At 41.1% G+C, this 26,006-nt stretch overlaps 1 protein-coding gene across 4 annotated transcripts in view; it reads left to right on the plus strand.

Annotated features, from left to right (window-relative positions):
* The window catches only part of EXD3 (exonuclease 3'-5' domain containing 3), a 580,991-nt gene that overhangs the window by 3,737 nt on the left and 551,248 nt on the right, over positions 1 to 26,006 (plus strand). For all 4 annotated transcript variants that reach the window (XM_039506698.1, XM_039506699.1, XM_039506700.1 and 1 more), the window contains exon 2: positions 544 to 610. The gene's annotated coding sequence lies outside the window, so the exon portion shown is untranslated. The remainder of the gene's footprint in view (positions 1 to 543; positions 611 to 26,006) is intronic.

Below are 26,006 nucleotides of genomic sequence, written 5' to 3' on the forward strand. Positions count from 1 at the left end.
GAAATGATCAGTGTTACAAACTCGATGCAAGGCATGTTATAGCTAGCCCTCAGAGGGAAAGAGACCCGTGAGAAGTTTGATGATAATTCGCCACATAATTGAAAAATATTTTTTCCGATAAGCAATTGCTGCAGTTGCCAGAGGGACATTACATGAGTGTGAACGGGAGGGAGATGGTCTCTCTGCTAAGCTGTGGTCCATGTGGGATGTGGAAATATGGCCCAGTTAACATTGCTTTTAAAATGCTTAACTTTTGCATTTTTCACTCTTTAGTGAATTTAACTGTGCAACCCTAATATTACATTAGTGGAGATTTTGCATTTAGTAAGTTGTAGAGATGTTAGCAAGTGTTTATGGCCCCATTTCAGGAAAGCAATTAACCTCTTCAGGTTAGCACTTAAGTACTTGCTTAACATTAAGCATATGCTTAAATTCCATTGACCTCAGTGGGATTTGTACATGTGTTTAAGGGCTGTCCTGAATTAGGGACTAAGTATGTAGAGAAATGAGTAAATGCTAACAGGTTTGTTTAATTCCTTTTAGTGGTATACAGAGGTGGAATTATTCTGTCATCACTGAACAGGCAACACATGCCCTGTCCTCCTCCTGGGTAAGTTTGCTGGTCCACTAGACCTAAATTTATTTAAGCTAATATTGATGGGTAGTTTTGCAAGCTGAATGACTCTGTTTTCATAGTTTGACAGTGAAATTTAAAAAATAAACTCTGCTCTGAAGATCAATTTTATCATGACTTGTCTAGTGTAAAGTTTGTTCATGATGGGACTGCACCAGATCAGAAAGCACATGTAGCATGTTTGCAAGGTGTTCTGCTAGCATATTTTGTTCATGTAGATGCATTAAAGCAAACCTGAACATCGGCAAAGTCACAGCTGTGAAAGCTTGTAGCAAGAACTTGCTCACCACCATTATTGTTTATATGGCCATTCTTACTGGTGATATCCTTTCGAACAAGCTGTGTTTTATGGTATAGCAGTCATAACTGGGAACAGATTTGGGAGGTTCCTATGCCTTTTGATCTGTGGACTTCATTTGTGATTCCCATTGGCATTGCAAAGGTTGGATTCATCTGTGTCTGAAGCATGCCATTTCATTTCATGATCCAGAATATTAGAGGGAATTTCCATATTTAGTACATTCAGACTCCTTTGAACAGAGTAGAAGCCCAACTAGAGAAGCCTAGAGGATCTCACATGTCCATGCTAAGCAAATAGGATATCCGTTTATAAGGTCTTTTCAAAATGACCACCTCACTCCAGTTCCTCATAGACACAGTAAATTGCAGGGATTTGGAGCAATCACATTTTTGTTTTGCTCCAGCTCCAGGCATAAAACCTACTGGTCCGCGCTCCAGCTCCAGGCTCCGCTCCAAAGCCCTGGTAAATTGTGTAGAACTCAGTTTATCTGCCTTGGAAGGGCAACACTGAGCTATTGGAGCTTTGGTTTCAAGTCTGTATGTGTGTGGTTGTAGGTATTTTTAATCTGAAGTTTAGACTACCAAGCCATCCCCCCAGCAGGGCCTGTGGATTAAAAAGTAACCAAAGACATTTGCAAAGGAGTAATTCACAAATTAGCTCTATTTGATTTATTTTTCCCTGTTGTTCAAGTGGGAATGAAGTTTGGCATAGTTATTAGAAATGCCATAAAAATCTGATTCCATTCTGAGCACAGTCACCACTGTACATATTCTAAAACTTCATCTTTAATTTCACTAGGGGGCGGGCTTGCATATTAAAAATATTTGGACTGCCACACAGATCAGCATTAGCAAGATTACATTTCTGTTAGAGAGATAGATACTGATGTAAACATAATTCTTAATTTGATGTTCTGCAGAGTACAAAGTTTAGGCTCTGGGATATCACTCATACTCTGTGTGGGAGGTACTAGCAGTCTATCAGCAAACTATCACACTTTCTTAACTATGGGTTTAATTACCTAAATAATATGCTTTTATCAGTGTTGTTACACTATGGATTGGCATGACCCCATACATGTGTTCACTTGAGAGCTGTTACAGTTCCTTTTGTATTTTTTAATGCTCCCATCACCATTTCTTAAAAAATAATAATAAAAAAAAAATCCTCTAAGTATAGAGCACCAAAAACCATCCCCATTAACTCTTGGGTTCTAATCCCAGCTCTAACTCCCTCTATGACTTTGGGCAATTCATTTAATGTCTCTTCTTCAGATTCCCATTTATAATATGCAGGATAATAATTCCTACCTTACAAGGAGATTGTGAGAATGAATTAATTAATGTGCATAAAGTGCTTTGAAATTGAAAAGTGTTTATAGTGTTAAGTATTATTGAAGTGTTGAGAAAAGTGGCAAAAGCTAGGAAAATCAAAATTAAAACAAGTGCTCCCTCCTTAACTCTTACCAGTGAGGGGTGGGATTTTGTGTTTTGTTCTTTTAATACTTTAAAGCAGGGGTAGGCAACCTATGGCACGGGTGCCGAAGGCGGCACGCGAGCTGATTTTCAGTGGCACTCTCACTGCCTGGGTCCTGGCCACTGGTCCGGGGGGGCTCTACATTTTATTTAATTTTAAATGAATCTTCTTAAACATTTTAAAAACCTTATTTACCTTACATACAACAATAGTTTAGTTATATATTATAGACTTATAGAAACAGACCTTCTAAGAACGTTAAAATGTATTAGTAGCACGCGAAACTTTAAATTAGAGTGAATGAATGAAGACTCGGCACACCACTTCTGAAAGGTTGCCGACCCCTGCTTTAAAATAAAGGGAAGTAATCTGCTTTAGCTTTGAATTTCCTAGCTATTGTCTCATAAGACCAGCCTTATTCGCATTTAGGAGTCATGGCTTTTCTGTGACTATACTCTGACTTACTGACATTGATTTAAAAAAAAAAGAATTCATACCCACTCAGTTTAATTTGATACAGTTTCTGAATAATTCACATTGGATCATACCCAGATTGAGTAGTCTTACTTAAGTAAATGGCACTTACTTCATATACCAGACCCATGGCTGTATACCATAAATCTCAATTTCAGTGCATTGCTTTACTGTAACTGTAAATTCCCTCTCCAGTTTCAGTAATATTCATTAGTTGCTGTATAGCCATTTTCATCTACAGACCTCAAAGCACTTCACAAAGATGGGCCAATATTTTTATTTCCTTTTACAGATGGGGAAACTGAAGTACAGAAAGAGATAGTGAATTGGCCTAAATCATACAATAGGTCAGTGACAAAGCTGGGAACAGAACCCCATTCTTCCCTGTCTGCTGGGCCACACTACTTCATAGTGTCTTTCAGCAGAGCCTCTTAAGAAGTAGGTGTTATCTGTATTACACAGATGGTGAGAGGTTATGTGATTTGCCTGCGGTCACTGAGGACATGCGTCTCTGAACCTACCATGGAATTCATATCTCCTGACTCCAGATCCTGTGCTTTAGCCACCAGATCGTTCTTTGCTTTATGCCTTAAAGAGTTCTGTCATTTGCTGTGAACTCCTAAAATACTACAGGTCTGTAATTTTATTTTTGGGATGCAGACTAATTTTTAAAGATGAAGTACTGCCCACCCTATCCCCTCCCCTCTCCTGCTTTCCCCAGGTTTTCTCTGTAAGAATGGGAGGCCTCTAGCAGATGCCTTCTCTCCCTCTAGTACTGTTCCATAATCATTGTAGGCAGGAAGTGCAGCAATTTGGAGGGGAGGGGAGACAGAGAATTTACTGTCCACAAGTCCTCCCCTACTTCCACTGATCAGATGCTGGCAATGGGAGGAAAGCAGGAGCTGACCCCTGATGTGACTGACTACTGAACTGTTGGAAGGATGGGGTCTTGAGCCCCTCACACAGACCTCCATGCAGTTGATTGGCATGAGCCAAGAACTGATGGAACTGAATCCCTGTTTAGCAGGGACTCAACTGGCCAGTCTTGCAAAGTGGAATTCTCCTGCTCAGGGCAGTCGAAGACCATGGCCAGAGCTTTAAAAGCATTTAATTCCTGCAATTGTGTTAAAAGCTTGGGGTTCTGAACTCATAAACAGCTTCTTAGCTTTGTTCCAGAGATGGCTGCTTTTCAGTGAGAGGCAAAATTAATAATGTATATATTGTTCTGAAATGCTTTGGGATATTCCAGAATGAAAGGTAGTGTCAACATGTAAATGTTAGATGGTAGTATTACAATCATCATTGTATCTTCATCTTCTAAGAAAAAAATCTTTTGTGCCAGAATGGCAAACATGAAATGGCATAAGCACAGATTTTCCAGATAGGATTCTGAGGTGACATTTTTATATCATATTCCCACTTAGGGGTAGGAAGGGGGTGGTTTTAATTCTTTCTGAAGGGCTTTACCCTCATGATTCCCATCAGTGATTACAGAATTTGAATGACAAAAACTTGTATCTCAAAAATTCTCCCCTTACTTGCATACTATGCCATGTCACACTTACTCATCTTCTCCCTACTTTACCACACACACCAGGTGGGCATTGTGGAACAAAATCATGCAGTATGATTCTCCATACAAGATGGTCAAGGGAAGCCCCAGATGCTTGTATGAAATACTTTTCTCTTCTGTGGCATACTGTCTCCTACAATATTTTTTCTCACAGTTCAGTTCCACAAACTAACTGGAAAGGCTAATTTAGTTTTATGGCACAGTTTATATTTTGGTTTGCATCTTTGAAGACTCATCTGAGTTGTATAATGATATGTTTGCATGTGTTAGCCAATAACTTAACAATGACATATGAGTGTTAAATGTCATTAATATGCTCCAGCATCCTCCTTCCTTGAGGGCTGTAATCAGTTCCAGGTACCATCTGATTTTTATTTAAACAGATTGCTACAGTCCTTAGTCCCATCTCCAGTTACATTTCAGTATTGTGCTTAGAATGTTCTGCCAAGTTGTTCTCCTCATTTTTTAATATACATCAGCAATGGTGCAACTGTTTAGGATCTAGAGACCAATGGGGGTGTTTCTGGTGGAGTTCCAAGGATGGTGTAATGATGGTAACTTCTTGAGCACCTCTTTAAAGTTACTGGGATAACCAGTGCCTAAGGATTTTGAGTCTCATGTGTTTTTGTTGCTTTCAGTACACCCTGCGTATTAAGATGCTGTGCTGATGTGCACAGGCAGCGGCAGCCACTGCACAAAGTTTTATACATAAATAAGAATGTATGTCTGAAAAGAAAATGTGCTAAAAGCTATTTGGAAGAAAATAGGGCACGTGCTAGTAAAAAGGGGGGAAATCAGGAGAGGAAGAGAGGGATTGGCTGTTGGTTAGAGGAAAACATGGACTTTATGTTGGTCCTTCATCTGGATTAGTTCAGGAAAATGGCAGGGTCTAATGTGATAATGCAAATTGAGTGAGCTGCTTTCTTGTCACCAGCAATGCTCCTTTGAGTGAGATCTAACCCCCACCACGAGTAGAGAGGAGCTGTTTAGATAAGAGCTCAATGGTTTTGGCAGCCTGACATGGAATAGATTAAATACCAAAGAGTAAATAGCTCTAAGCAGAACAAATGCAAAACTTTTGGGAAATATTTAAAGAAAGTAAAATGAATAAATAATTTTGTGTACAGTGTCCAGAGTGATTTTAAAACACTCTTGTTCCCTGTCCGAATAAATGCTTCTTTCAGCCAAACAGAACTCGTTTTCCATGATTTATTACACCAGTTAAAATATAAGCCCTGTGTGTAGAGCTGTCAGTTTAACAGAACAGCTTTCTTTCTCCTTTCAGATTTAAGCCACATGTTGTTGTATCAACAGAGTCTTTGTCTCTGCTCAGTTATGAGTTACCACTATTTTTTAAAAGCAAAAATATGTGATTTTTAATAGTCCCATTTAGGGATGTAAAAGGTTAACCCGTAAGCATTAGGCTTACCAATTAACCGACCTTAACCATTAACCCCAGCGGCTCCGTGCCAGCAGCAGATACCCCTGCCCTTGCCGCGCTGGGCCAGCAGGAGGGACCCTGGCCACATTGGGCCGGCAGAAGGCCGGCTGGCCAGAGGGACCCCAGCCCCAGCCATGCCGGTGGAACCCCAGCTACGTCAGTTAATGGTTAACCAGTTAGACAATATAATTTTAATCGTTTAACTGGTTAACTTTTTAAACCGATATTTGCATCCCTAGTCCCATTACAGAAAAGCCAAGGGTGAGCTATATGGAGGTGAATACCAAATTGTGACTCTTTAAATAATGTGAAGGTTGTGATGCAAACTTATCGGTCAAAGATGGGCTTTTCAGCCTCTACTCCCTTCACCATTGTGGAGGAAGACCCAACAATGTGACGTGAGGATACACTGTTATCCTTAGCATAGAATTTTCTAGCTTTTCCCAGCTTATGCAGTGATATTAAGCATAGCCTTTTCTACTTAAATCTAATTTCCTTTCTTTTAAAAAATGGATCTTTTTGAATTTTGAAGCTTATAATTCACATTTCCTTCCTTCCTACTCCCCCGCAGACAGTGGAACAGTCCTTTTTGCAGACCTCCTGCTTTCCCAGAATTTATCAATTGGATATTACCGATGTTCTTTTTTCTTGAATAAATATATATTTAGTTAGCAAAGTTGCAGCTTCTTAAGACATCTGCATATAGGTGCAAAACTGAGAATTAGCACTGGTCCAATAGAGTAAAACGGTACTCTAAATTAGCTGTGCCTGACAATTTGAAACCTAGAATTGGCCTTTCTCTCCAGCAGTGCAAGAGGTCACCTGACCATTCCCATATATTGGAGTAGCATGGAGAAGGAGTTCAGAAGCCCTGCTTCTGCCATTTCCTCCCTCCCTCCTCCCCAAGCTGCCAGCTTGATGAGGTGAATACAGCCAAAAGAAGGAACAGATGCAGTTCCTGTCTCAGAGGTTCCAGTTTGTGCTGTGCTGTTGTCAGCCCGCAGGACCTCCTTTGTTCTTCCTCTGATGTCAGTGCAGTGGATCCTGCCTAAAGTGTTGAGATAGTTCTGTGTGGTGATGTGTAGAGAGGCCAGAATGAATATGGGTGCCAACCCACAAGGAGTCCCTCTGGTGTTTAAAGAGTCTGCACTACGGTCCAGTTCCATATGGAAGGGTTATCCTAAACAGTCCAAGAAAATGGTCTCCTTAGAGATTAAATAATCCATGGCAGGAAAAGAAAGAAGCTGTTAGAATCAGAATATCAGGGTTGGAAGGGACCTCAGGAGGTCATCTAGTCCAACCCCCTGTGAATTTAGCAGAATTTAGCTCAAAGCAGGACCAATCCCCACCTAAATCATCCCAGCCAGGGCTTTGTCAAGCCTGACCTTAAAAACCTCTAAGAAAGGAGATTCCACCACCTCCCTAGGTAACCCATTCCAGTGCTTCACCCTCCTAGTGAAAAAGTTTTTCCTAATATCCAACCTAAACCTCCCCCACTACAACTTGAGACCATTACTCCTTGTTCTGTCACCTGCTACCACTGAGAACAGTCTAGATCCACCCTCTTTGGAACTCCCTTTCAGGTAGTTGAAAAGAGCTATCAAATCCCCCCTCATTCTTCTCTTCTGCAGACTAAACAATCCCAGTCCCCTCAGCCTCTCCTCATAAGTCATGTGCTCCAGCCCCCTAATCATTTTTGTTGACCTCCACTGGACTCTTTCCAATTTTTCCACATCCTTCTTGTATTGTGGGGCCCAAAACTGGACTCAGTACTCCAGATGAGGCCTCACCAATGTCGAATAGAGGGGAATAATCACATCCCTCAATCTGCTGGCAATGCTCCTACGTATACAGCCCAAAATGCCATTAGCCTTCTTGGCAACTAGGGGTTGACTCATATCCAGCTTCTTGTCTACTGTAACCCCTAGGTCCTTTTCTGCAGAACTGCTTCCTAGCCATTCGGTCCCTAGTCTGTAGCAGTGCTTGGGATTCTTCCGTCCTAAGTGCAGGACTCTGCACTTGTCCTTGTTGAACCTCATCAGATTTCTTTTGGCCCAGTCTTCTAATTTGTCTAGGTCCCTCTGTATGCTATCCCTACCCTCCAGCGTATCTACCTCCCAGTTTAGTGTCATCTGAGAAGTTGCTGAGGGTGCAATCCATGCCATCCTCCAGATCATTAATGAAGATATTGAACAAAACCGGCCCCAGAACCAACTCTTGGGCACTCCACTTGATACCGGTTGCCAACTAGACATGGAGCCATTGATCACTACCCGTTGAGCCCGATGATCTAGCCAGCTTTCTAGCCATCTTATAGTCCATTCATCCAGCCCATACTTCTTTAACTTGCTGGCAAGAAGACTGTGGGAGACCGCATCAAAAGCTTTTCTAAAGTCAAGGAATAACATGTCCAATGCTTTTTCCCTCCTTCACAGAGCCAGTGGATCTGTTGTCCATCTACCTAAAAGGCCTGGCAAAATGCACTGTTATACTGGAAGAGGACATCTTCCCAAAGATCAGACAAACCGTGGGGTGAAGAATACTGAGTCCTTGGCAGCAAGCATGCAAACATTAGTCACAGAACTTAAATGGTCCAATTATCTTCAGAGGACTGTTAAAAATACACAAACAAGTGAAGTCTGTGGAAAAGGAAGCTGGTCCCTTCATTTCCAAGACATTGCTGAACATTTTCAAGTTCTCTGGATGAGCCAATGCTGCAAATGCTTCTTTCACAGACCAACTGTAGTTGAAGATTGAAAGGCAGAAAGCCAGGCTTGTGTGCTTTGTTTCTTTCCTTTATTTTCTTGCAGGTTGGCCTCCAATCTCTGCCCAAACCCTTTCCCATGAATGAAGTATGTCTCTCAAAAAAAGTAATAAAACATATTGGAAAACTACTCTCTTCAAGCTCACTAGACTTTTCATCAAGTCTTCCTTCTTTAGATCCCTTCTTAACTAAACTACCCCCTCCAAACATTGTGTGAATGCTTGATATTAAGATTAAATTAATCCACTTACCAGCTGTTCACTATTGTTATATGGGTACACAGATGTCTTCCAAGGGGTACGTCAACTCATCTAGATATTTGCCTAGTTTTACAACAGGCTATGTAAAAAGCACTAGCAAAGTTAGCATAAACTAAAATTTCATACAGGCAATGACTTGCTCTGTATGTTATTGGGTAATGTAAAGTGGATATACACAGGGTATTACATGTGTTTTATGTCCTTTATTGATGGGTGCAGTGAGGTTGAAGTTGTCGTGGTGTGTATGTGCTTGTGATATAAAAATTGATTGATTTTTAAAACGAGGAGCCGGAAGCAGTGGTAATGGTGACAGTGTAAGAAATTGAAGATGACTGGGAAAAAAGCCATCATCAGTTCTGCGGGGAATCTGTTGCTTTTGGATTCACATCGGCAAGTGACAATCCACCTAAAGCTTTGTTTTTCCTTTATGGAGAAACTCTATCAAATAACTGTTTGAAGCCAGCACATTTGCTATGACATTTGAAGACACAACACCTTGTGCATGCAAGTAAGCCATAGATTTTTTAGATTAAAATGACAAAAAAAAAAAAGTTTCAGCTATTTCTACAAAAGCACTCATATGTAGATAATTTGGCCTACTAGACGTGTGAGTTGAAGTTATATTTCCACAACATTCAACAAAACTCAGCTCAACTTGACAAAGTGAGAAACCCATTCATTTTGTCAGATGTTAGCAACAGCAACCTCTCTGCCAGTCAGCAAGATAATCTTCTTTTGCTGTCCTCAGACCATGGTCTGCAAATTAAGATAAATGACTCCACACTACTCTTGTTCTGGTGGTTAGAACAGAAAGAGTACAGTGACCTTGGGAGCCATGCTTTGGATGTTCTGTTATCTTTTGGGTCAACATATCTTTGTGAAGTCTCATTTTCTGCTATGATTGCCTCAAGACAAGGAGTAGAAATAGACTCAATGTGGAGAAAAACTTTATTGCTTCACTATCTCCCAGAATGACACAGCTCTCAAGTGAAAAACAGGCTCAAGTATCACATTGAAATTAAGTACAATATGTATATTCCAATTGGTTTATTTTACAATTATATGGTAAAAATGAGAAAGTAAACAATGTTTCAGTAATACTGTGCTGTGACGCTTTTGTATTTTTGTCTAATTTTGTGAGCAAGTAGTTTTTAAGTGAGGTGAAAATTGGGGTACATAAGACAAATCAAACTGCTGAAAGGGGGACAGTAGTCTGGAAAGGTTGAGAACCACTGGTTTAGACTGTCAGCATGCTGCCAATTAATGACTGTGATGTGGACACTAAGAAATCTAACTCATTTCACACAGGTTACCAAACAGCTCGCAGATGTTAAGATAATGGTTTGGGGCCACTGTTGACATGGTTTGGATTTCAATTTAGAGGTTTCAATTTTCTCTCTGATTACCAATCCCTCTGGGCCATATAGTTCCCAGCATCAAAAATTCTTTAAACTTACCCAAGAAGATGATGTAAAAATATTCTTTCTCTTTAAACCTGTTCTCATGCTGTCTTGTATACTTTTTTTTTGTTAACTTGTCTTCTGTATTCACTATTTTATATTGATGGAATTTTTTTAATTATAATTAAAATTTAAGGCTTTAAACATTAAATATAAAGCACATATTCTGAGCAAGAGAGGACTCCATACTTAATCCATAGGCAGGGGTTTAGTGTCATTCATGTTCTATACAGGCAGTTTGACGTCCACAGAGCACCTTGACAGAATCACTGCCTGGTATGTATCCCAGGACAGATTGTTACCTTCTCTATTTTGGTGCCTTATAATAGAGGACATAAAATGTGGTAATCGTTGGCTTGCTTGGGTTTTTTGTTTTCCTTTGTTCTCATAATAATACAGTTCTCGTTTGTACTCAACAAACATATAAAATCAAGTGCGGCTAACAATATTGATAGAACTGGCAAAATGAAATACAGTCACCCTGCAGCTTGCTGTAAAGTATTAATCACTTTACCTGTGCACTTTGAAAGAGCAAATGGAAAGTTACAGCTCAGCAATAAACCCTACACCAGAACAGAATTTAGCTCAGAATGGGCATCAGTTTTACCCCATGCCAAAATGTATAAAGGTCAATCCAAAACTCTTGGAGCCAAAATTATTAATATTTGGATATGTTATTTCAAGGCCATTGTTCCCCTACTGGTTTTGCCAGAACCATTCTGAATGTTCTTCGTCTGTGCTCAATCAATGCTGAGCTGGCTGAACAGAAGCACAGGTCTTTTAAAAACTGACAAAATTTAAATTTTATTCTTCCACAATTTTCCTTCATAACTTTTCCACCATTTTGTTGCAACAAATTGTGATCCAACTTCCTTTAAAATATATATGTTGGATAAAAATCTGGATCTTTCAATTCTGAATGCTGGAAGAGAAGAAAGGAACTCAGGGCTACATTCCATAAGCCATATTTTAGCCACCTCCACCTATTTGGGGCTCAGCATACTGCCTTAGTATTTGAGATGAGACACATTGACTAAGCAACTGAAAGTTTTCATAGCTTCTTTGATTCATATTTTGATATTATCCTTGTATGGGTCTAGTACTGGTGTTAACAGACCAAGCCAGATTTCCACTGATAGCTTGACAGTAGTCAGTTGGTAATTTCAAGCCCCTTCAGAGCTTCTTTCAATTGTTTTGTAGTTTAGTAGTGGATGCAAACAGCACTCCGGAGCCTGGCGGCACTGCCACAACACCGTCCAGGCTGGTGAAAGCCATCCTGCCGTCCCTGGGTGAAGATCACCCTCGACTCGGCCATCCCCGGACAGACAGCAGACTGCGACCCGACATCGTCGTGACAGATGCAGAAAAGAAGAAGGTCCTCATGGTAGACGTCATGGTGCCATTTGAAAACAGGTCACTGGCCTTCCACAAGGCCCGAGCATGGAAGGCTTTGAAGTACACCCCGCTGGCCGAGACCTTGAGAGCCCAGGGCTATGAGGTTGAGATACACACCCTGATCGTGGGAGCTCTGGGCTCATGGGACCCCCACAACGAGCTGTTTTTGAGAGCATGCGGAGTTGGTCGATGCCACGCCCGGCTCATGAGACAGCTCATGGTATCTGACACCATCAGGTGGTCCAGAGACATTTATACGGAACATGTCACAGGACACCGTCAATACCACATTGAGTAATTGAGACCGCCAACCAGGGAAATAACCCACTTCCTTCCCTGACGAACCAAGGGACGCACCCTACCCATGTACTTATTCGCTACACTGATACTCCTTATACAGTCCATGGGTGGCGTACCCGAGCCCACTTATCTACTGACACTTTAAAAACTCTTGCACCCTAATCTGGGTCTGTGCTGGTTATGTGATATGTATGTATCTCTTCATCCTTGCAACTGATACCTGTAATCCTTCATAACTCAAGCCTGACCCCAGATGTACAGTACCTTCTCTCTTAACTTGTGTATATTTAATTTTAAACTTTAACTTTAATAATTTTTTTAGATCTGTTCTCTGAAGAGTTCATCCCATGTTGAATTCTGTGTTTTAACAAATTCATTATTATTCTCAGTGCAAATATCAACAGACCTTTATGGTAGTTAGCTACAAATGTAGAGACCTCATCTTTCTGAGAATTCCAACAAGTGTTACTGAGAAGCTGGGGGCATTCATTCTACGTTTTATATCATCCAGCCATTAGTCTTAAGGTAGTTGTGGAAGTAGTTTTGAACTTGGCCAGTGCACTTTGTGACTGTATGTGGTACTTCTTTCTCAGGAAGGTTTAAAGTTTAGGTTGATGGTACCTGAAAAGTTATTTCATCTTTTTCATTTTATTTCCAATGACCTAGCAAATAGCAAAGGTCTCCTTTACTCTGTATTGTTAGATAGCATCTTCAGAAACTGAAGCAGAATATTCTGTGCGTTTCTTTTCAGATGGAGAAACAATAACATTAAATTGATAGCTTTTATTGATGCTTGTATCCATTATGGGATCATTTGTCATGTTCTGCCGAAACTCCTGTTTTAATGTTGATTCTTTTAATCCTTGATTTACATTTCCTCTTTTCTTCCTTTGTAGGATCTCTTAGTTGACCTGTAAATTTGTCCTGTCTGGAAGAGTATATCCAGGATCTACTGCTTCAGACATTTCTTTACATTCCTAATTTTGTGCTACATTCAAGGCAATGTTGGCATAAAACAAGGTTGCAGATTTCTTCTTAATTTCAATCTTTGCCTTGCAATGATTGTCATGGCATGTTTGCTAACAGATCTTTGCTATTTTTGGGTGTGAGAGATGATCAGAGACATGCTGAAGAGCTTCTGGAAGGCTTGGAAGAGGTTTAAATTGTCATCACAGCTGTGTTTAAATGACAACAGTGACATCAGAAAGGTCATCATGCTCATAAGTGTTCTGCTCTTCAAGTTCTAAAGACAAAGTTTCGTTCACTTGCACATTTGTTCTTGAAAGATCCAAAGAAACCAATTTTCTGCATTTCTTGAGTTAAGCACACATTGCTTCTGTCTTACTGCTCAATCATTCTTGATAATGTTTCCATTTTACTGTGGAGGTTTTATCTGTTTTCATACTTCTGTCCATTTAATCTTTTGTTCTCGTCTACTTCCTTCAGTTTGAAGCATGTTGAATCAGATAAATCCATACATTGACGGTTGGTACTAACTAAAGACTAATCACCTATTTGTAATAGTGATCAATAACTTTCAGGTTTTCTACAGAATGAGTAACAATTACTTAATAAAGTCAATACTGTGAAGACTGAAGATGGGGGGGAAAAAGCTAGTTTCTAGACTGCCTTATATAATATGCCTACCATAGTTTCCAGTAGTTTCTGGATTCTAGCAAACTAAACCCACTAACAGTTCACGACTCCACCCCACTTCCCTTTTCAACATCCATTGAGAGTTGATTCCATCCCCTACCCCTGCCCTTGTTTCCTGTGATATTCCCTTCTTTCCCTCTAGGCTTCTAACCCATTCTCTATAGTAATTTTCTAATTGATTCTTAAGAGACACAACAAAAATATTGATGATCATATCCCTTGTAACTTTTTAGAATATAGTTTTCACATCTTGAAATTAGATCCTAAAGTTTTTGGTATTACAATTCTTTCAAATATATGTTAACTTATGTTACGATTTCAAAGTTATACAGAAGTTCAAAAAATGGGGGAAGAAAAAAGAAAAATCATTGGGTTGGTTTTTCGCAACCGCAGACAAAAGGGTGAAGTGTTTCTTTCTCTTGTGCAGTGATTTGCTAGTAGAAGTCCTAAAGTATGTTTGCTATAAATCCTATTTGTTTTGGGATACTACATTTATGACCCATTTGCTGGATAAAATATCAGCCCAGAAATCCAGGAGGTAGTGAAAAGAAACTAGAAAACCTGATGGAAAAGTTTATGAACTGAGAAATTATCCAAGGAATACATCCCAGATCTTTTCAGATATAGCTGCTAGTTTATTTTATTATTTTAATGTATAGCCAAGCTTTTTCCTTTGTTTGTGCAAAATTGTGCTTTACTGAATTTTTCCATCATATATGCTGGATGGAGTTTGTGATTCATTTTTTAGTCTACATGTACTTTGCTGTTTCTTACCTGCCATAATGCATCCAGCATCTTTCAAAAGCTCCGTCATGAAAAGGACAAATGGACTTTGTTTATAAGCTAAATAAAGCAACTTTTGCTGACAGTCTTTGTGTAGAACACCGAGTTGCTATACATTTTGCCTACTGTATTCTACAGTATTTGACTGTAGAATACACCTCTACCCTGATATAACACGAATTTGGATATATTGTGATAAAGCAGCGCTCCAGGAGGGCAGGGCTGCGCACTCTGGCAGATCAAAGCAAGTTCGATATAACGCAGTTTCATCTATAACGTGGTAAGATTTTTTGGCTCCCGAGGGCAGCGTTTTATCGGGGTGGAGGTGTACTTGGACAGAAAATGGAAACATTTCCTAAACATTTCCATATGTTGACAATCGTATCTTTGTCCACCTAAGATAGTTTGTAACAATAAGAGTTTTAAGATTGTTTAAGATCATGTTTTGATGTGTCAGTAAAGGGTTAGCACAGTAATGTACACAGGCTAAAATATGCACAAAGTCAGTCTTTGTCTCTCCTTTGGCTCCTAAGAAAGCTGTGTGATATTCCACTAGGTTCTAAGTAATCTAGAGCTTTGTCTCCATGGATTTGGTGGCCAATGAGTTGATCCCTCCAGGAGACCTAGCCGAACAGGTTCCTAATCACATTTGAACGTTAAAGAAGGTTTAAAAATGTTAGCAAATTTTCCATTTGTAAGCGAGATGTTTGTTAGAAGTGCAAAGAACAATCTAAGCTTTGCCAAATCAATGCTCAGAGTATGCAGCCCAGCTGGCCTCAAACACAATGTGTTGTCAATTTTGTTTTTATTTAGGGCAGATTTGCAAAGGCTGGTATGCTGATAGAGACATAATGGGGTGTGTGATATGTCCCGTCTGTGTAAACTTTGCATTCTATAAACGATCCTGTACAGCTGGGACTCTTTTATACCATGGTTTTTAGTATGCATTTTTAAACTGGAGATACTGGGTTTGGGAAGCTGTGCTGTATTAATTTAGTTACTGTGAAAGTTGAGTACCTCATTAAACTACATTTGCAGTCTTCAAGATGCAGTAGACTTAGGAATAATGGGTAATTACTTTTCCATTTTATAGCTTAAGAAGGTGAATTAGGTTGACCCTTAGACTGTGGAAATCTGTTTGGCAGATCCTAAAGAATTATTGCTAAACATGTTTTGAGGTTTGTTTTAAGTCATGATAGGATGACCACATTTTCGTAAAAAAAACTTTTCACAGGGTGGGGAGGGAGGAAGTGAATTCAGGGGATGGCTTTGGTGAGCATCAACTGGAGTGAATGGGGTGTGGGTGACGGAGAAGGGTATTGCCACCTCCTTTTCAACAGCAAAGTCATCACTCTCCTTGCACTTTTCTTCCACTCAGAATATATGACTGTATCTACACTATTCCAACCATTGCTTCCACCAGTGGAGTGAACCATTCATTAGTGTAGATAGGGCTTGAAGACCCTGCTGTGACGTTAAGCATCATCTCATCTGAATAGATTTATAGAGTAGTTCACACTTTGGCGCCTGCGATTGCCTTGTTTATACTTATGAAGCATAAGTGTAAGTGGTAAGCACCAGTGGAGCTGAACCGAGTAGAAACAGTGGGGAAAGAGTTTAGGAAAAAATGCTAGTGTAGACCAGGCTCTCAAGTGCAGAGGCTGGGGGAATCATTGGATGCTCTGAAAGTCTGTTATTTTCTGGTTAAGCTGGCCAGCAGCTCCTTCAGGTGGTTACAAAAACCTGTGCAAGGTTACAAAAATCATAACCAGACTGTTTCGTAAAACTGTCTGAGGCACAGGAGACGTCCTGAAAATGGGGATAATTCTGTTTTTCTGAGATACATGTGTGACGTTACACCCCATATTCTTCATATAAATATGGTTATGATATGAATATGGCATAACTAAGATACACTTTATGCAAGATAGCTCATGTAAGATATAGTTGGAAAGGTTATGATTTACTGAATGTGATTATCCAATTTGTATGCATGTATCATTTCTGTATTTAAAGTTAGGAATATTGACTATGTAACAATTACAACTGTGTGTGTACTTGGGGGCAACACTCACCAGACAGTAGTAATCACCCTGAATGACCTATTTAAGAAGGATAATAGAACTCTGAAGATACTAATCTCCCACCTTCCTGAGGTGCTTCCTGGTATACTGCATTGACACTACAAGGTCAGGTGATAATGTCACCTGATGAAAAATACCCCCTTGGACACTACTGATACTTTTCCACTGTAGGGGGATGGGGCTCAAACAAAGGATTCCGGCCTTAGGTAAACCCTTTTTAAGGGCTGGGTAGGGGGTTGATTGGGACTCTCCTCCATTGCCTACCCAAGAAGAAGGACTGCTGAATGAACAAAGGAACTAACCTGAAGGGAAAGGCAGGGGTGAGTCCAGACTGAGACAGGGATCCAGTCTGTAAGAAGAAATAATTGGAACTCTGAGCTACAGAAACTTTGCAACCTGCCTAAAATAAAATTTAGAGTAAGAAACTACATTTTGTAACCTGTTTCTTTAGTGACTCAAGCTTAGTTTACGTGTTTTGTTTTATTTGTTCAGTAATCTGCTTTGTTCTGTTTGCTGTCCCTTATAATCACTTAAAATCTGCCTGTTATAGTTAATACATTTGTTCTGTTTATTATTAAACCCAGTTTGTGCAATTTCTAATGGGGGGGGGCACAAAAAGTTGTGCATATCTCTCTTCACATTGAGGGAGAGGGCGAATTTTTATGAGCTTGTGCTGTGCAGATTTTTCTATACAGCGGAAGACAGTATTATTTTGGGTTTATTCACCAAAAGAGGTGTTCACGTGAGTGCTGGGTGAATCCTCCCACACGGAGCTGTCTTCAGTCTGTGTCTGCAGCTGGTGTGGCCCTACCTGTGTGTATGTGCTGCAAGAGGCTGGAGAGCCTAATTCAACAAAACAGGGAGAGGGACTCCAGGCTGGTGGACTCAGTGAAACCCCAATACATCAGGTGGTATCCCAAGAGGGGGGTCCAACCCATCACAACATGGTCACCCTATGCTCTTACTTTCAGAATGTCAGTATGTCTGGGTTGGCTTCAGAGAGTTGCAGTCACAGATAATAGTACCAGATGATAATTTGGTTTCATAGAATCATAGAATATTAGGGTTGGAAGGGACCTCAGGAGGTCATCCAGTCCAACCCCATGCTCAAAGCAGGACCAATTCCCAACTAAATCATCCCAGCCAGGGCTTTGTCATGCCTGACCTTAAAAGCCTCTAAGGAAAGAGATTCCACCACCTCCCTAGGTAATCCATTCCAGTGTTTCACCCCTCTCTGAGTGAAAAAGTTTTTCCTAATATCCAACCCAAACCTCTCCCACTGCAACTTGAGACCATTACTTCTTGTTCTGTCATCAGGTACCACTGAGAACAGTCTAGCTCCATCCTCTTTGGAACCCCCTTTCAGGTAGTTGAAAGCAGCTATCAAATCCCCCCTCCTTCTTCTCTTCTGCAGACTAAACACTCCCAGTTTCCTCAGCCTCTCCTCATAAGTCATGTGCTCCAGCCCCCTAATCATTTTTGTTGACCTCCGCTGGACTCTTTCCAATTTCTCCACATCCTTCTTGTAGTGTGGGGCCCAAAACTGGACACACTACTCCAGATGGGGCCTCACCAATGTCGAATAGAGGGGAATGATCACATCCCTCGATCTACTGGCAATGCCCCTACTTATACAGCCCAAAATGCCGTTAGCCTTCTTGGCAACAAGGGCACACTGTTGACTCATATCCAGCTTCTCGTCCACTGTAACCCCTAGGTCCTTTTCTGTAGAACTGCTTCCTAGCCATTCGGTCCCTAGTCTGTAACAGTGAATGGGATTCTTCCGTCCTAAGTGCAGGACTCTGCCCTTGTCCTTGTTGAACCTCATCAGGTTTCTATTGGCCCAATCCGCTAATTTGTCTAGGTCCCTCTGGATCCTATCCCTAACCTCCAGCGTATCTACTCCTCCAAGTTTAGTGTCATCTGCAAACTTGCTGAGAGTGCAGTCCACGCCATCCTCCAGATCATTAATGGAGATATTGAACAAAACCGGCCCCAGGACCGACCCTTGGGGCACTCGGCTTGAAACCGGCTGCCAACTAGACATGGAGCCGTTGAGCCCAACGATCTAGCCAGCTTTCTGTCCACCTTATAGTCCAATCATCCAGCCCATACTTCTTTAACTTGCTGTCAAGAATACTGTGGGAGACCTTATCAAAAGCTTTTCTAAAGTCAAGGAATAACACACCCACTGCTTTCCCCTCATCCACAAACCCAGTTATCTCCTCATAGAAGGCAATTAGGTTAGTCAGGCATGACTTGCCCTTGATGAATCCATGCTGACTGTTCCTAATCACTTTTCTCTCTTCTAAGTGCTTCAGAATTGATTCCTTGAGGACCTGCTCCATGATTTTTCCAGGGACTGAGGTGAGGCTGACTGGCCTGTAGTTCCCCGGATCCTCCTCCTCCCATTCTTTAAAGATGGGCACTACATTAGCCTTTTTCCAGTCATCCGGGACCTCCCCCATTCGCCATGAGTTTTCAAAGATAATGGCCAATGGCTCTGCAATCACATCCACCAACTCCTTTAGCACTGTTGGATGCAGCGTATCCAGCCCCATGGACTTGTGCTCGTCCAATTTTTCTAAATAGTCCCGAACCACTTCTTTCTCCACAGAGGGCTGGTCACCTTCTCCCCATACTGTGCTGCCCAGTGCAGTAGTCTGGGAGTGGACCTTGTTTGTGAAGACAGAGGCAAAAAAAGCATTGAGTACATTAGCTTTTTCCACATCCTCTGTTACTAGGTTGCCTCCTTTGTTCAGTAAGGCACCCACACTTTCCTTGACTTTCTTCTTCTTGCTAACATACCTGAAGAAACCCTTCTTGTTACTCTTAACATCTCTTGCTAGCTGCAACTCCAAGTGTGATTTGGCCTTCCTGATTTCACTCCTGCATGCCTGAGCAATATTTTTATACTCCTCCCTGGTCATTTGTCCAGTCTTCCACTTCTTGTAAGCTTCTTTTTTGCGTTTAAGATCAGCAAGGATTTCACTGTTAAGCCAGGCTGGTCGCCTGCCATATTTATTATTCTTCCTACACATCGGGATGTTTTTTTCCTGCAACCTCAATAAGGATTCCTTAAAATACAGCCAGCTCTCCTGGACTCCTTTCCCCCTCATGTTATTTTCCCAGGGGATCCTGCCCATCAGCTCCCTGAGGGAATCAATGTCTGCTTTTCTGAAGTCCAAGGTCTGTATTCTGCTGCTCTCTTTTCTTTCTTGTGTCAGGATCCTGAACTCGACCATCTCATGGTCACTGCCTCCCAGGTTCCCATCCACTTTTGCTTCCCCTACTAATTCTTCTCTGTTTGTGAGCAGCAGGTCAAGAAGAGCTCTGCCCCTAGTTGGTTCCTCCAGCACTTGGACCAGGAAATTGTCCCCTACACTTTCCAAAAACTTCCTGGATTGTTTGTGCAGGGGTTTGAGGCAAGGGACCGAACGAGCACAGTTTAGATTTGATTTGCAATGTACACTTCTACCACTTCATTTGTGGTGCTTGGGGTTTGTTTCTGTGAGTTATATCTCTTCTCTTTGTTTATCAACTGCAGAGGTAACCTTCAGTTTATATGACATGATAGTTTTGAACCAATCTTTTGTTTGAGATTAGAATGCCAGGTTAGAAATAGCTGACCTTGATATGGTGTTATACTGCAACCTCTAATGTTAAACCTACTTTTATAACATGCTAGGATTGTCTTCTGTGTACCATATGTGCATTTAGATTAAGACCAAAGGCATGAGCTGTCTTAGTCTTATTGCTAACATTGACTGCCATTAACTATGCATATTATATCACTTAGGTAAATTGAATAACATAGATTTGGAGACATAAAGGAACTTTCCAAAACAGAAATAAAAAATGTCCTTTACTAAAGTCTTTTGGAAGACCTATTAGATTAGACCCTGATTCTGCAAAACTTGAGTATATGTATAAAGGGGGCTACTCACAGTGTGTATGTGTAAGGTTTTGCATGATTGGGTCTTAAGTGATTTTTCTTTGGGTGGAGGGGTGAATGAAAAAGGTTAAATTGAAGTCTCACTATTTCAGATATAAATATATATTATATTAGACAAATCCATTCTTGTGTTCTTGCTGTTATATGATGAGTAATAAAAATATTTTTAATCTAAAGTAATACCCGTTTACTCTGAGTATATCAATACATTCTAAGCAACTTACCCTGAGAAATGAAACCTTGCTATAGAGAAAAGCAGCGCATATAGAACTTTGCTTTCAGCAGAGACTTTGGGCTGAATTCCAGTCTGAAAGACATATTTTTAGTTAATTTGAAAACCTGTTAAGAATAGCTAGCTGTAATGGCAGTATCTGCAAACCCTTCACATGGCAGCCCGGTCTTGCTATAATAAAAATGCTAATTTAAGTCTGTTGATTTTTTTTACAGCATTTCCTCCCAAGAGATAAAGTAAATCAACGACTATTAGTTGCTCAGATATTGTACTGATGGGAGCAGTCTAACTTCTTAGATAGAATTACATACATTTGGTTTCTTTAGAGGAAGGGGAGTTGGGCGGTTTGGAAGAACACCCAGAAAGGAAATATTACTTAAAAGCTATTTATTAGAAAGTAACAGAATAAGAGCTCTGGCTCAGATGGCAGCACTCTTATGCCAGAACTAGACGGAAACAGATTCATGTTCTGCTTTATTTCAGGACTTGCTGATACAAGTGCTGAACTTCCAGTGGGGAGGAATAAGTTGGGTGACACTTCACAAGAGTTGCCATCCTTTGGCTGAAACATGAATAGAGATCCCCTTTGATCACTTACTAGTTTGAAGTCAAAGATATGCAGCACATAAGGGGAAAAAAAGGTTATCTCTTAATAAAAATGTTATCAAAGTGTGAGCTATTGCTGTGTAGTAGCTGCTGTGTTTCCCTACAGCCATTTCTCCATGCTCATTATCTAATCATTACTTTAAACCAGTGGTTCCCAAACTTTTTACCTCGTGCCCCCCCTTATCCCTGTCTGCGTCTTCCATCCCCCCCCCCCGCCACCCACCGGGAGGGGGTGATGTGGGTGGCGGGGGGGATGGAAGACGCAGACAGGGATAAGGGGGGGCACGAGGTAAAGGGGCTGAGGCTGGGGGCGGGGCCGGGAGCGGAGCCTCGGCTGGCAGCCAGGGCCCCAGGCATGGGGCTGGCAGCTGGGCCTGGGAGCAAACCTGGATGGTGCTGTGACAGGGCGGTTCCCAAGGGGTGTTCTGTGATCCAACAACTGCTTCTGCCCCTGCTTTCCCTGCCAGCCTGGGACTCCAGCACCCTGTCTTGTTGAGCCAGACACGGCAGTCTGCTCCATCACAGACTCAGGGTCTGAACCATGTGCCCCAAAGCTGCAGACTTAACTGAAAGCAGCTTACAGAAGTGTTCTTGTCTTCAACACTCAGATGCCCAACTCCCAATGGGGTCCAAACCCCAAATCCGTTTTACCTTGTATAAAGCTTATACAGGGTAAACTCATAAATTGTTCACCCTCTTTAACACTGATAGAGAGATACGCACAGCTGTTTGCCTCCCCTCCCCCAGGTATTAATACATACACTGGGTTAATTAATAAGTAAAAAGTGATTGTATGAAATACAGAAAGTAGGATTTAAGTGGTTCCAAGTACTAGCAGACGGAACAAAGTGAATTACCAAGCAAAATAAAATGGAACATGCAAGTCTAAGCCTAGTACAGTAAAAAGGCTGAATACAGATAAATCTCACTCTCAGAGATGTTTCAATAAGTTTCATTCACAGACTGGACACCTTCCTAGTCTAGAGACACACCTTTCCCATAGTACAGCCCTTGTTCCAGCTCAGCTGGTAGCTAGGGGATGTCTCATGATGGCTCCCCCTTTGTTCTGCTCCACCCACTTATATATCTTTTGCATAAAGCGGGAATCCTTTGTCCCTCTCTGGGTTCCCACCCCCTCTTTCTCAATGGAAAAGCACCAGGTTAAAGATGGATTCCAGTTCAGGTGACATGATCAAGTCACTGTAAGACTTCATTACCCACTTGCCAGCACACACACATACAGGAAGACTTACAAGTAAAACAGCTGGTCCTGGCTAATGGGAGCCATCAAGATTCCAAACCACCATTAATGGCCCACACTTTGCATAATTACAGTAGGCCCCCAGAGTTATATTTCATATTTCTAGTTTCAGATTCAAGAGTGATACATTTATACAAATAGCATGACCACACTCAGTAGATTATAAGATTTGTAATGATACCTTACAAGAGGCCCTTTGCATGAAGGATATTTTTAGTTACTTTATGTTCACACTCATTGGCATACTTTCATAAAATCATACAGAGTACAACATCCAAGGCGCTCCCTTCCCACCTCCTGTGGGGGCTGGCCCGGGCCTCAGCTGTGTGCCCCTCACCCCACCCCAAAAATTCCTCTGCTCTGCAGTTTGGGGGCCTTTGCTTTAAGCAGTTTGGCATGGAGTATAGAATTTGCATCAGGAAAAGCTTTACTGTAGTGCTTATTCAGTAGTGACTGCTGTAGCTGAGGTTTCAAATAGTTTCCAGGGTTTTTCACATTTATAACTTTATGAAAAATTCACCTTTGGCCTTACATTTTCCATGCTTAGTCTTAACTCAAATGTGACTCTTTTTTGGTAAGTTCTGAGTTAATCTTGCAGTTTTTGAGGGTGTTTTTAAATATATATATATACACTCACTTTTTTAGAGAGGACTACCGCAAAAGTACCTGAAATTGTAAACTTGTCCTGGACACAGCCCTCAGTGGGGATTAGTACCTTTGCTAGGTTTGAGAAATACTGCTTTGGATTTGACTAGATTCATAGATTCTAAGGCCAGAAGGAACCATTATGATCATCCAGCATGTTTCAGCTACAGCATGTGTTTTAGAAAGAGGTTTAGTTTTGGTTTAAAGACTTACTATACTAGTTTATGCTCATTTTAATTTTGTATGGTAAGCATGCACAAAAGCATGTTATACTACTGAAGCCTGACCCACACTAGCTCTCTGTCCACTGCTGGACCCAGTTCAGAGTTCTGGAGCTGATTTACAAAGCCCTAATAAAGCTTGACCGCACAGTCTCCTTGTCTCAGACTGATTCTGCTAGGACCCACAACCATTCAGTACATTACATCTAGCATTATGTTTATCGCAGGCCAGAAACAAACCTAAGGGAGCACTGCTACAGACTAGGGACCGAATGGCTGGGTAGCAGTTCTGCAGAAAAGGACCTAGGGGTTACGGTGGACGAAAAGCTGAATATGAGTCAACAGTGTGCCCTTGTTGCCAAGAAGGCTAATGGCATTTTGGGTTGTATAAGTAGGGGCATTTCCAGCAGATCGAGGGATGTGATCATTCCCCTCTACTCAGCACTGGTGAGGCCTCATCTGGAGTACTGTGTCCAGTTTTGGGCCCCACACTACAAGGAGGATGTGGACAAATTGGAGAGAGTCCAGCGGACGGCAACAAAAATGATTAGGGGGCTGGAGCACATGACTTATGAGGAGAGGCTGAGGGAACTGGGATTGTTTAGTCTGCAGAAGAGAAGAATGAGGGGGGATTTGATAGCTGCTTTCAACTACCTGAAAGGGGGTTCCAAAGAGGATGGATCTAGACTGTTCTCAGTGGTAGAAGATGACAGAACAAGGAGTAATGGTCTCAAGTTGCAGAGGGGGAGGTTTAGGTTGGATATTAGGAAAAACTTTTTCACTAGTAGGGTGGTGAAGAACTGGAATGGGTTACCTAGGGAAGTAGTGGAATCTCCTTCCTTAGAGGTTTTTAAGGTCAGGCTTGACAAAGCCCTGGCTGGGATGATTTAGTTGGGTTTGGTCCTGCTTTGAGCAGGGGGTTGGACTAGATGACCTCCTGAGGTCCCTTCCAACCCTGAGATTCTATGATTCTATGATTTAAGATTCTATGAGAGGAAGCGCCTTTTCCATATCAGGCCCAAGATTCTAGGAGATCAGGAATAGTTCTTCAGATCATGCTGTACATCTTCTCTCTCCAGCAATGCAATCCCTAAGAATGCCAGCCTCAAACACCCCTTTGGCCACTTCTTCTAGTTCCTTCAGCCTTTCTTCCATGCTGCCTATATATATAGAAAAGACCCTCACTGAACTACTCCATAAAATTTCTCCCATTCCTTTTTAAAATCCATCTTCTATACTAATACACTGGAGACCTATAGTAAATTAGGAACCGATCAGGAAAGTGACCAGTAGTGATCGCTGATTTAATAATATGTTACACACAAAATAACCCCGTTAAAAGAACATTATTAAAATTACAAAGTTGAACACTCAGCCGTTAGGAAATGCCAGAATTAAGGTTGTCCCTTAGCCCCACCTATAGTTCGATTTATTTATAATTGAAAAATAAAATTAAATGACTTGAAACTATCTAATTGTGCATACAACTAGTCTGTGTAACCACATTTTCCTCCCACCATCAGCATCCTCCTTTCCCTCCATTTGTTTGTTATATACACTTTTAGGATCTTCTCTTAAATTAGAGCCCAGTCCTGCAGTATGCTCCAGTCTGGCTAGACCTCTGCACCTGTGTGGACCTCAGCGGGTCTTTGGGAGTGGATATGCCTGCTTGCAGCTTGCTGAAGGATCAGGGCCTTAGATTCTAATCTCTTTGAGGCAAGGGCAGTCTCTTTATGCCTCTTTGTCTTTGTGCCCTACCTAGCATAATGTGGCTTAGATCCTGATAGGAGCTTCTGGGTGCTACACTAACAGACATAATAATAGGAAAGGACTAAATCAGAGAAGAGAATATTGCAGCATAGTCCCAAATAGAAGCCAATGACTAAATCCAAAGAGCAGTATGGAGATATACTTATTCTGTCTGGAGAAAAAATATTGCTACTAGAGTTGTCAATTAATCACAGTTGAGGCAAGCGATTAACTCAAAACAAATTAACTCGATTAAAAAAGCAAACTTGATTAAACACAGTTTTAATCACACTGTTAAACAACAGAATACTAATTTAAATTTATTATAAATATTTGTGAATGTTTTTCCACATTTTCAAATATATTGATTTCAATTATAACACAGAATACAAAGGGTACAGAGCTCATTCTATATTATTTTTATTACAAATATTTGAACTGTAAAAAAGATAAACAAAAGAACTAGTTTCAGAGTGGTAGCTGTGTTAGTCTGTATCAGCAAAAAGAACGAGGAGTACTTGTGGCACCTTAGAGACTAACAAATATTTGGGCATAAGCTTTCGTTGGCTAAAACCCACTTCATCAGATGCATGCACTGGAAAATACAGTAGGAAGACACCCCCCCCCCCCATGAAAAAATGGGTGTTGCCATACCAACTCTAATGACACTAATCAATTAAGGTGGGCTATTATCAGCAGGAGAAAAAAACTTTTGTAGTGATAATAAGGATGGCCC

This window comes from Mauremys reevesii, linkage group 19 (assembly GCF_016161935.1).
Source record: "Mauremys reevesii isolate NIE-2019 linkage group 19, ASM1616193v1, whole genome shotgun sequence".
NCBI classification, from domain to species: Eukaryota; Metazoa; Chordata; order Testudines; family Geoemydidae; genus Mauremys; species Mauremys reevesii.